Source organism: Hippocampus guttulatus, chromosome 3, assembly GCF_054856545.1.
Source record: "Hippocampus guttulatus isolate MCC_2025c chromosome 3, RoL_Hgut_1.0, whole genome shotgun sequence".
Lineage (NCBI taxonomy): Eukaryota > Metazoa > Chordata > Actinopteri > Syngnathiformes > Syngnathidae > Hippocampus > Hippocampus guttulatus.
This window is the reverse complement of record NC_141263.1, coordinates 2130414-2143552: the sequence shown is the minus strand read 5'-3', so window position 1 is coordinate 2143552 and position 13139 is coordinate 2130414. Positions and strand designations below refer to the sequence as shown.

Sequence of the window (13139 nt, the reverse complement as noted above, 5' to 3'; positions counted from 1 at the left end):
AAAATTCTAATATTATATATATATGTTTGATGCGCATGCCATCCAAATCTGCAAAATAAATAAATAAATAAAATAATTAGGCATACTCACATTGAAGTATAATGCAGGAAAGACCTTTTCCATGATTTGCAGTGGATGAGGACTGTATACTGTAATTGATGGCCACTGAAATGGATTACAGGAATTTTTTTTGGAAACCCTAAATATTCTTCAGAAAACGCTGTTGAATGTCCAGTTTCCAGAAAGAACCCGGTTTGTTCCCGAACAAAGCAAACAACACTAAAACAAAAATGTGTTTTATATATTTCAGTTTTTTTTCATGTACTTTATTGTCCCCAAATAGAAATTCGTCATGGACACTCAACTGGTTCTGCAGTGTACACTCGGCAGCATCATACACACACCAGGGCGACACACACCACAGTCCTGTGAAAAACACAATCCAAGATAACTAATCAATTCAGTACACACTAACCGACATATTTGCATTCATTATCTTTTTTAATAGATGTAGGAATGAATGTTTGTCTGACATAATTTTTCGAGACGTTCTTATAATAAAATAAGATAAGATAAGATAGATAAGAAAACCTTTATTAGTCTCACAATGGAGCAGCAAAGTTAAGAAAGGAAGAAGTAGAAGAACAAAATATACGGGCTGCTGTAAAGGCAGCCACTCTCGTGGCGCCATCTTGAAGTCAAAATAACAAAATAATACAACACAACACATAAGACACAGACAGTCATTCAATCTTAACTACTTTTCTGCAGCCTCTTTGTTGTATGAAGCAGTTATAGATGAAAGAGGAGAGGATCAAAGTGTCCTTTCACCAGTGGATCAGGGACTGTCCCGCCTTGTATTTTCCCTAAATCTTCACTCTGATTGCAGCGAATAAGAGGAAACCCCTCTAGTTCACATACCGCATCATGAATATTCCCGATGAAGCCACGTTTGCGTTAAAAGACAAAAAAAAAAGCAAAGATGACTCACAGTACTTATGGTAGATTCTGGCGTGGATGCGCAGCTCATCCATCTTCTGCTGTAACAACTTAATATTGACCAGGATCATGGAGGGCAGGGGAGGCCTATAGCCTCTACATCGGCGGCACCGGCTGTTTCCTCCTCTCCTTCCCCTTTTTCAAATTTGTTTCCTTCTCGGCAAGGTTTGAGTAATGACCTCAGGCAGGTTGGGGGGAGGCAAAAGTCCTGTGGTTTGCAGAGCCAGAAATGCTTCTCTGCTGTATGAGAATTGTATATATTATCCACATAGTGGAATTGTTGGTACAGCAAGAGGAGTCCGATAATAAAAAATACCAATAAAAATAGAGGCTCTTTTTCATGCGACATCCACTTTAATAGATGTCAGAGAAACACAGTGAAACTGACTAAAAACAACTTATAAAATATAAAAACTACAGAACACAGCAGGAGTCGGGGTCGCCACAGTGCAGCACCGCCTAGGGTTTCCTCCAAACAATATATATAAACCTGTGAATAAGTGAATCCGCAAGAACGGGAGGGGGGCGGATCCACTGTCGTAGAGGAAACATGTTTATAAACCCCCCACCCCACCCCCCACAAAATAAATAAGAAAAAAAAATAAAACAGCAGGCAAGCCACAGCTTGGGGACTCAATGCTTGACTGCTTTGTTTTGAAATGTATCATTTTCAGACCAACTTGTACAGTATGTGACAAATAATGGTTTGTTCTGTTTTCACTTTCAATTGAGTGTCATGTAGAATTCAAGTAGAGTGTGAGAGTATTTAGCACTAAAAAAATTGTTTAAATTACATATGAGCATAGCATTGGGATTGCTCTCATCTACTCTATCTGTGGTCACACTTTACCACATAAATAGAGAGAAAATATGTCCATATTAAGCACAAATAACCTTTGGTTCTCTGTTAACGTTTGAAGAGCACTCAGTAGCTATTTCTACTTTCACTAATGCTGCTGTATATAAAAGCAATCTCTATGAAAGCCCTGTACCTCCCACACAAACGAACAATCTCATACTACACGTCAAAAGTGCTCTCCACATTTTTTTCCCTCAGTATAAAGTCCTCTTCTCGAAACACAATCATAAATGCACTGTTGCATGACTGCATTGCACTATCCACACAATCTAGTAAACCAACTGCTTCTACAATGATTTTAGTGTGAAATAACATTCAGCAATAAAGATTTCAAGATATCATTTATTCTTAAATTAAAGCAGTGTTTTTTTTGGGGGGGGGGGTGGCGGTTGTTAAGAGTGTCATCTTCAAATCACGTGGTGTGGAATAAAACATAACACTTGCACCGTTTAGTGCAGTAGCCAGAGCCTGGTGCAGAACACTTATACAAAGAAAAAGGAGAAAAGAGATTCCCATGTTTTAAACTGTCAACAAAGTGAAGAACAACAGGCCACAACTTGGAAGATACACATGATGTTTAAACACACATGCGTGAGAGTACACGCTTTACACAGCTGACATGAAAGTGTTGTTGAAAATAGTCCGTCAATTACAACAATGCAAAACATGCAGGTGAAACGTTTTGATATTTACCGGCCATGTAAAATGTATTCAGGAAAACAGACTTTTCAAACTGAAAACTAAATTCTGATTCAGGATGAAGAATTTATGTGAAATGGTGAAAAAGTCAACTGAAAGCTATCTGACTCAATTTCAGGTACACACTTTCAATGTTGTCTGTTGTCTGTTCAAGAGGGAGGGAATTTCATCTGTGCTGTATGTTACAGCATATTTGACAATAAAGTTGTACTTGACTTGACTCAATGATCCCCACACAAAACAATCTACTTAAAAATAATATTGATGAAAATGAACCAGTTGGGAGGGAAATGTTTTGAATTTGCCTTTTAGCTTCCATTAACTGAAAACATTTCCTCTCTTTTATGTTTAAAAGAGTTATTAAAGTTTTTAAGGCTCCCATCTGTTGAATAACTCAAGCATCATTCTCTCTTCCCTGCTGGAAGGTGAATGACAGACATGTAAGTTGGCAGCGTGACCGGTTCTGCTGCACATGGAGTTTATTTGCCGTGGTTTTAGCCACACTCCCATGCTTTGCCCCTGGGGCACTAATACGTCTGTGGCGCTCCAACCGAGGGAGCAGCAATCTGACAAGCAATGCAGACCTAATCCCGGCCAGGTCTGGGGCTGTGTTTGGTATGCATCCCTTAGGTATGGAATAAATTCAACGCTAGTTAGCAGATCTGCTTGGCAGGACAACCATGAGAGACTTGAGGGCTTTCCAACCTTGTGTTACATGCTTTGACGAGTTGTCTTGAATGAAAATAGCTTTGATCTCACATGGAAAGTAATCCAAGTGTTGTTAGTGGCATTAATTAATTAGTTAAGGTACGTGGAAAAGTTTAATAATTCATCTTCCAGATCAATAACCTGTTGCACAGCCATGCTAAAATCAAATCAGCCACGTGCGTGTCAACTCAAATTGTCTCATTAAAGCTCAAAGGACTGATGAAAAGAAATGAAAAGGTTAGAATATTATTCTTGTTCAGTGTTTCGCTCCAAGCATTTCAACTTTAAATGCCTGCTTTGAGGGGAATTATTCAAAGGAGCTCCAATTTGTGACAGTAAATGTTGTGAGTTAGCTAGGTTTATTGCTTTACTTTAAGCGTGTTTTATTTTCAAGGCAAAATATTATTACATTTTATGTTTAATTTGAAATAAAAAGAAGCCATTGCCTAAGATTTCCATCCATCCATCCATTTATCCTCACAAGGGTGGTGGGGGTGCTGGAGCCTATCCCAGCCGCCTTCGGGCGAGGGACATCCTGAACCGGTTACCAGCCAATTGCAGGGCATTAAGATTTAAAGATCAAAATAAATAAAATGAAAAACAATTATTTTCACTGAATAATGAGCTGTGTTCTCCTTTGGGAGAACACGGATGTGTGAGGGAATAGTCATGGTATGACAAAAAAAGTTAAGAGGTGGACATAAGCCACCCCATAAAATGGGAACAAATGAGCGAGAAGACAGAAAAGGAGTTATATGGAGCGGTGCACATGTAGTGCCAGTGCGCATCCATACTGAAAATTGAAAATTGCACTCCAGTTCAAATCTGTCATTGTGCATTTGCGACCAAGCATTTTGCCTTTGTTTGTTAGTTTTTGGAGGGCACAGACTTGATTCATTCCTTTGTTTCAAGAAGAAAATGTCACGGTTGACTTGTTTGGGACCAACAGGTGTCATATTTCTTGTTGAATTCTTGTTGTTTGTCGGACTTTGCTTGTTTTGGATTTGGCTTTCTCAGTGTTTTGCTAATGCAGTTTGTCAAGTTTACTTTGATCCTCCCTCGTGCCTGCTTTTTGGGGTGCTCCACCACGCTCCGCGACAGAAAATGGTTGTACCCCGGACAAAACACACTGTTGTGGTTTGGTGTGTGGTAGTGATGGGTCCAGCGACACCGATGCGTCGGGCTCACAGAGCAAACCACGTGTCGGTGCATGTGCTGCTTCATTACGTCACGTGATTGACACGTGAACTGCACCGGCGCAGTTTAGACTGCATCGGCTGCGTCGACACAGTCCAGGCTGCTTGGCACAGTCCAGGCTGTGCCACTTAGTCCAGGGGGCGTCGACTCAGTGCAGGGGGCGTTGACGCAGCAAAAGCCCGCACAGTGTATCTAAGGAAGTGCGTCTGGCGACACGATGCCGACTGCCGAAACAAGCCAGACCAGACCCTCGCTCTAATAAAAATATATGTTTGGGCAATACGGAAAACATACTGATTATCAGAAAAAATGTGTCCGTCTGACTTCGAGCGTCATGTCGGCTGTCATATAATAGGCTATTATTATATGAGAAGTGCTTTATGAACGTTTGTACTGTACGTCATACTCCAGTTGATTGAGAGGTCCCGCCTATAAGGGGGAGTTCCAGAAAGTGACTGCGAGTAAGCACACCGCATGTTTGATGACTCTGCCATGTTGTTATTAAAAGTCACATAAAACGTAAACCTTGTCTGCTGACCATCACTACATCGGCTAGGCTAGCTTAGCTGTTGTCGTAGTTCAAAGCTTAATATGTGGCGTGGGTTGGGTCGGCGCCGCGAGTACGTGCTCGCGCGCACAGCTGAGAGCAGCAGACTATCGACTGCTGAGACGAGCTTCACTCGAGTGACGTTGCTACAGTACGTGCATATTATGGAGCAGCTTCCGGACAAACACAAATTGTCCGCCGTGTAGAGCCATTTTGATCTTCTTTTGGAGAATAAGGTATTTATTAAAATCTCCTTGTCTCACCAAGTGCCTCTTGGATTTTTGACATGTCTTATTCCATTGTGTGTGTGTTCTCCACAACAGGGGAAATAGCATGCATTAAACGCAACAGACTGAAATTTAAAACACTGGAGTATCTTATTTTTCAAAATTTGTGAAGACAAAGCCAGCAAGCATCCTCATTCACATGATTTTCACATTATTGAAACACATTGAATGATACGATATGAATGCATGGATGTGAATGATATTGTCAAGGGTCAATGTCATCTTTATTGTCAAATATGCTTTATGTATGACATGCAGCATAGATGAAATTTCTTCCTCTCAATCCTCAGTGAATATATGCATGCAAACATGCTGTGCATTAAACACACACAGCTAAGAAAGGATAGCAGCTACACTGTATAAAAAAAGACATGTAATCTGAACAGTATAGACAATATAAACAATATAAACAGCATAAACAACAACATAAACAATGGCGCTTGTGGCTATTGTGGGTAGAGTGAGGTAGTGCATTGTATACACTTCATCATCAAATCAGTCTGTTCAGTCTGTCAAGTGGGTTGGCTGCAGGGATTTTGAAGGTCCAGCAGGTGGCAGTGGTCAGCGACACAGTATCAGCACAGTATCTACACAGTGTGTCATTGTGTCAACACGCCTTATGAGGCCTCATGGACCCATCACTAGTGTGTGGAAGTTTTTTTTTTAAACAAACAAGGCAGGGTGGGTGGATTTTTTTTTTCTTCAAGGAAAGTGGGAAATATGTGGTTTCGAACAAAGCCCAACTACGTGGAAACAAGGTCTGAGTGTGCTAAACTTTGTGTGCTCTCGCTGTGCAGTGGCTATATGACTGTTGTCAAAATATGTACATGAGAAACTGGTCTGTGGCGCAACAGAGCCATGTTATCGCATCTCGCCCATCTCCGCTTTGTTCCGGTAGCCCATTTTTCATCAAGGTGCTCTGGTTCCCCAGCACCTGACGCAGACCTTGTTTGGCCGGGCGACGTCTGAGCCGGCATGTCATTTGTTTTATTGTCTCTCATCACCGCCTCAGAAATGGAGCTATGATTAGTCACCTCCTCTACGTGGATGACATAAAACTGTATGCTAAGAGCGAAAGGGACATAGACTCCCTGATCCACACAACCAGGATCTACAGCAGCGACATCGGGATGTCATTTGGGCTTGAGAAATTGTGATTTGATGGTGACTAAGAGAGGAAAGGTCATCCGCACTGAAGGGGTCTCACTCCCTGAAGGAACAATAGCAGACATTGAGGACAGCTACAAGTACCTCGGTGTACCACAAGCCAATGGCAACCTCGAACTGGCAACAAGGAAAGCGGCTACGGCCAAATACCTCCAGCGAGTGAGGCAAGTCCTAAGAAGCCAGCTCAATGGCAAGAATAAGAACCGGGCAATAAACAGCTATGCCCTGCCAGTGATCAGATACCCTGCAGGAATAATAAGGTGGCCAAAGGAAGAGATTCAGACAATGGAAGTTAAGACCCGAAAGCTCCTAACCATGCATGGAGGGTTCCATCCCAAATCCAGCACCCTGAGACTGTACACAAGCCGAAAGGAAGGAGGGCGGGGACTAGTGAGTGTGAGAGCCACTGTCCAGGATGAAACATCCAAGCTCCATGAATACATCAAGGAGAAGGCTCCAACGGATGACGTACTCAGAGAATGTCTCAGACAATGGGGAACAGAGGATGAGGTGCTGGAAGAGGGACCATCATGGGAGGACAAGCCCCTACACGGGATGTACCACCGGACCATAACTGAAGTGGCTGATCTCAAGAAGTCCTATCAGTGGCTCGAGAGGGCTGGCCTGAAGGACAGCACAGAGGCACTCATCCTGTCTGCTCAGGAGCAGGCCCTGAGCACCAGAGCCATTAAGGCCTAGATATACCACACCAGACAAGACCCACGGTGTAGGTTGTGCAAAGAGGCACCTGAGACGATCCAACACATAACTGCAGGGTGTAAGATGCTGGCAGGGAAAGCCTACATGGAACGCCATAACCAGGTGGCTGGCATAGTCTACCGAAACATCTGTGCGGAGTATAGACTGGAAACCCCAAGGTCAAAATGGGAAACACTTCCGAAGGTGGTGGAGAATGACAGAGGGAAGATCCTGTGGGACTCCCAGATCCAGACTGACAAGATGGTAATGGCGAACCAACCAGATATCGTGATCATACGTAAAGGGCAGAGGAAAGCCGTTGTCGTGGATGTCGCGGTCCCAAGTGATGGAAACATCAGAAAGAAGGAACATGAGAAACTCGAGAAATACCAAGGGCTCAGAGAGGAGCTGGAGAGAGCCTGGAAGGTAAAGGTGACAGTCGTGCCTGTGGTGGTCGGAGCACTCGGGGCAGTGACCCCCAAACTAGATGAGTGGTTGCAACAGATCCCGGGAACAACATCGGACATCTCAGTCCAGAAATGTGCAGTGCTGGGAACAGCAAGGATACTGCGCAAAACCCTCAAGCTTCCTGGCCTCTGGTAGAGGACTCGAGCTGAATGAGGGACGGGCACCACCCGAGGGGTGAGACGAGGATTTTTTTAATAATATATATATATACAGTAGATATATCAAGTCAAGTACAACTTTATTGTCAAATGCACTGTACATACATACAGCACAGATGAAATTTCCTCCCTCTCAACCAGACAACAAGATCATATACACATACACACATACATACATTTAATCAACATTCCCCCCACACACCCCAAAAAACATGTCTACAAACATGTTTTTAAAGTGTGCTGACATGAGTACAAACCACAATTAGGTGTTCTTAGGACTCACAAATCATTACCAGGGTATATTCCTACCTTCCGGCCACCGTGTGGGAAATAATAATGTTGCTAACATGAGGACGAATGTTGGCGTTGGTGCTCTTCATTTTTTGCTGGGGGAGGGGGAATAAAATAGTTGCTAGAATATTTGGAGAAGTCACTGTCTACAGCAAAAATCTCTCTAAGTAGCAGAGGCAAGTTGTTGCACTTGCTCGCTTCCACTGCTGACAAATGTGCACAGCAAAATACGAGCAGTGCATATTTCATTTTCCTTTCATAAAGGCTGCAAAAGCCGTGGTCAGAGACTGTTGACAGGCCAGATGCGGCCCTCCTTACCTTCGGTGTTCTGGAAGCCTTGGCCTTTGCAAACTGGCTATTCCAATCCCAAAACCATGACTTTGACCTGACCTGAGGTTTTCCCAACACAACATTATCACAAATTTTGTATTTTTTTAAATTACTTTTAAAACATGGATTGATATATACACAACTCATAAACTCCCTTTCCTTATAATCTTAGATTTACATTAAATGCAGTGTGTCAGGATTTTCCTCTTCTCACAAAGAAATGAGTGATAATGATTATACATAAATTGGTCCCTGTAAAACAATTCAGAAAGTCCTTATTTTAAAAATGGGTTTTGAGAGTGATGTCAAACATTATATTCCATCATTATTTCCCAGTGCCAAAATATTTTGTGTGCATTACATTCTTTCTTAATCAAATTAAATTCGAACTGTGTGGTAGCGTAAATGTTAAGGCTCACTGGTTCTGGCTCATGTCCCTTCTCTTTCCCAAGAAACATCCAGAACAGACATTGACACATTCCTGATGGCACAAGGCATAACTTGTTTTGGTGGCTGTTCGCAAGGCTGTGTTAAGGTGAATCCACTTGGCTATGTGCGCGGAGAGGAGCGCCGTTGACTTAGGGCATTACTCAGAGAAAGAGAGGGAGGGGTGGGGGAGAGTATGAGTCTCTCCTGACTAAATTAGAAGAGCCTCAAGCATTTGTGGTTCCTTTTGATCACATCTCTGAAAGATGAGTGTCATGCCCTCTTCCAGCCAGCTGTGAGGGGACTGCCCTGTGTCTCTAAGGGGGTAGGCTTATGTGTACGTGTCGTTGTGCGCGCATTAATGTGTGTGTGCGTGTGTGTGTGTGAGAGAGAGAGAGAGAGCGAGAGAGAGAGAGAGAGAGAGAGAGAGAATGTGTGCTTATTGTTGAGGGCGAAACTGCTCGGTGTGATGGCGCTTTTGCATGAGTACTTTTGCGAATAGGAGAGTTGGGAGCAGTTGTTTTGTGGGACTCAAAGGGGAATGGCCAACTCGGTGGGTACTCTTGGGAACTTCTGACTGAATTGGCTGAAGATAATGACAATGGCTGAGCCTGAGGTAAGACCATTTCATAAATTCAACTTCACTGCAGTGATGCAAGTTTACTAGTGGGAAACTGAAATGAAAGCGTGTAGATCCCTGAGACAGGCTCTAATATTTTTTTTTTTTCTCTTTCTGTACTTTTGCAACATTCATTGACTTTAACTCTTAATTGAAATAATAATAATGATACATTTTATTTGTGGGCGCCTTTCTAGGAACTCAAGGACACCTTACAACAAGCAGTTAAAATCACGAATACAATGTTAAAAACAACATCATTCTATCAGAGAAATTCTATCGGAGTTGGCGTATTGGATTAAGAATTCAATTATGGACACACAAACAACATGTATCCCGCATTTTTTTTTTTTGACTTAAATAAAGAACTCAACGAGTCAGACATTTACTGTTACCCATCAGTTTGACCTTGCAAAGATGACGAAATAGTACTTCATATAAACAACTGACCACAAATGACAATTTAAATAGTTCGGTAAATAAATTTTGTATCCCAGAAACATTCCAATAATTGAAATTAATTACTCAAGTTATTATTGTTAACACTTTACTGCATTCACTTCCATTTAAGACGGATTTGCAGTTCTCTCGGAAAATGTGTCTATTATTTAACTGTACTTTGTTATACATTATATTCACATTTACATTGCAGATATCAAAGTGAACTAAAAATGTTTAGACATTTTATTACTTGTACCTTGTCATATTTTCATGATGAAACAAATCTAAACACATCCATCCAGAGATTCTCTGTATCACTCATCTTCACTAAGATTGCAGGCGTGCTGGAGCCTATGCTAGCTGACTTTGGGCGAGTGGCCGGGAACTCCTGGAACTGGTTGCCAGCCAATTGCAGGGCACAAATAAACAATCATTGACACTTACGGACAATTTCCACGGTGCTATTCACCTACCGTGCATGTTTATAGAATGTGGTAGCGAACCAGATTACCCGGAGAGAAAACCCACACAGAGACAGTGAGAACACATAAAGTCCACACTGGAAGGCTGGAGGCTGAGTTTGAAAAAAATACCTTTGATCCGTGAGGTGGATGTGCTAAGCGGTCAGCAACTGTGGCGCTTGAACACAATACAATTTAACAAGAAGAAATATTATACCTCTGATATGATACGGAATGGCTCAAAATAAGTAGTTTCACATAGCAGTTTGCCTCATTAAACCACATAGAATGACAAAACAACAACAACAAATTAGTGACATGTATTGGGAGCCGTTGTCAGGTTGACTTGGGAAAAAAAATGCACGATTGTCAATTACTAATTGTCAGAGATGACTTAACAATTAGTTACTGACCTCACAGAAGCAAAGTGGACAATAAGAGCGCACAGTGGAGAGACAATGCAACGAAGGAATAGTGAAGAATATGAGGGACAGCAGGAAAAGGAGTTATTGTATACCTGGACACATACACTATAATCTTTAGTGACAATACCAAGACAGAATGTAAAGTCCTCAAGGGAAAAAAAACCGAAAACATATTCTATATTAATGAGGCATCAGTGACTCTAATGCAAGTGTTGCCGCGTGATGCTGAACAGAGACTTCAAATTGTAGCAATGTCAGTCCCTCCTGAAAGAATCTTTGACAAAACAGGGCAGATCTTTTCTGACGGAAGAAACCAAATCAGCTGTTCAAAGCAGAGGTACTGTATTTTGTTTTTCTCATTGCTGTTCTTAACTCTTCAAAGGTTATCTGAATGCACCCTGCACGTTTTGTTTTGCACATGTAAATGTATATTTAATTTTGTTTTGAAGTCATTTGGTGTTGTTTCACTTAAAATTAGTTGATAAGAAAAGAGTTAAAATCTGAAATTATTAAAAGATAATTTGAAAATACAATTTTTTTGTGAGCTCTATGTAGCACAAATAAATACTGGAATAATTTTAACATCAATTTAGCTTTGCTTCTCAACAAGAAAATTAAGCTTACCTCTGTATGCAATGCCAATTTAAGTCATAAAACCTGTCCATTTGATTAACAAAAAGAAAGAAAAACAATTGTGCATTCATTATATTGTCATTTTTTTTTAAATTGTTGAATAAAACACCTTGCTTCAGTTTACTGGGATTAACCTGCTATAAAAAGAACAAAAAAGAAAAGTTGCTCCTCAAATGAAATCAAAACTGTTCTGCCAAGAGTAAAACATATTTTGCACCTTGATTAAATCACCTAGTAACTTTATTTCAACATATTGATGTCATTTAATTTGCATCTCGTCTATATTATTGCATCATGATCAGCGACTTGGTCAAGATCAGTCTTATGTTCGAGACTGATCCTTCAGACATCGAGTTTTGAAGTATTGGGAAAAAATGAAAATAAAATTGAAAATAACATTAGCGTAGTGTTTTGTTACAGCAATGATGTGGTGGTGGTGGTGGTTTTGTTGGAAGCAAGTTGTATGCATTAATGATAGACCATCACCCGGGCCAATTATTGAAACCGATATTCGGCATTTTGGCGTATATTGGATTTTTTTATTATTATTTTTTAATGCAATGGCTGATAAAGACTAGGTTATTTGAGATCTTAAGTTCTCGCTGGTACCACACATGTAACCGGGGGCCATGAGTGAAGGATTCAAATTGTTGGATTTGAACTTTAAGCAAAGCTAATAAAAATCATTGAAAAATGAGACTTTAAAATTTTACTTCTATAGAATTTTGTAAAAATGTAATTTATTGCAGAAGACTCAAGGGAGCTTCTCAGTTGTTAAGGTTTTCATTTAGCTTCCTAAGATACGCTCCTGAGCTTGTAAGCACTGCACTTTTTGTTACAATTAAAAAATAAATAAATACAATTCTATCTGCTCTATGCACGTCCTTGAAGTCATTTAAATAAAGTCAATTGAATTTGAATTTGACTTTTATTTGGTCTCCCGTAGGAGGACAGGCCCTTTGTGCTGCTGCGTACATGGAGCAAAAACTTACACATACACTACACAACATAAAACACAAAATAAAAGAAAAATAATCAAGAGTTTAATAATAATCAAGACCCAATATTTAGCATTTTATCGCAAACAAATATCAGCTCTGAAAAACATCGGCCGGCCACTTTTGCCAAATAATCGACATCATCGCTGCAACAGATGGATCTGTCTATCGCTAGTGTGTGTAAGCAACATGAAGCATTTGCAGGAGAAAAACATTGTGGTCATTTTGTGTTACTTATGTTAATTTGTAAGCTGTCATAACACCTGTAGTAGAGAAGAAAATATGACTACATCCAGAGGAAATGGCTCATTCATCAGTGATATTATGCAAGCCTAATTCCCTTTATTTAAATGTTATTTTTAGAGCAGAATTTCGATCTGTGATCTCCAATCAATCTATGATTGACCCTCTCTCCATAAAAAACAACACACACATAGACACTCACACTTGTCAGTGCCACCGAGAGGCTTGAGATGATTTCTCAGTGAGATGTGACAAGACTGTCAAGAGACAAAGATCGGATCGGGTTGATTGAAAGGATCAGCTCTGTTGAGGCCTGAAATGATCATGAACAATTGAATCAGGTGTATTGGAGTAGGGAGGGATCTAAAACAGGCAGGATATGGCTCTTGAGGAACCGGAGTTCCCTACCCCTCGTGTAGGGGGAAATGAAAAAGATTTGTGTCTGTGTGCGTGTTATTAATATTATATATTTTTGTGTTCGTGT

At 40.8% G+C, this 13139-nt stretch overlaps 1 long non-coding RNA gene across 1 annotated transcript; it reads right to left on the bottom strand.

Moving 5' to 3' along the window:
- Positions 1-90: 90 nt before the first annotated feature.
- On the bottom strand, positions 91-1087 carry LOC147207093 (uncharacterized). The gene is made up of 3 exons (XR_015100389.1): positions 992-1087; positions 366-426; positions 91-165 (listed from the first exon to the last, which is right to left on the bottom strand). It is a non-coding gene; the product is annotated as an uncharacterized LOC147207093 (long non-coding RNA).
- Between the last annotated feature and the right edge of the window lie 12052 nt (positions 1088-13139).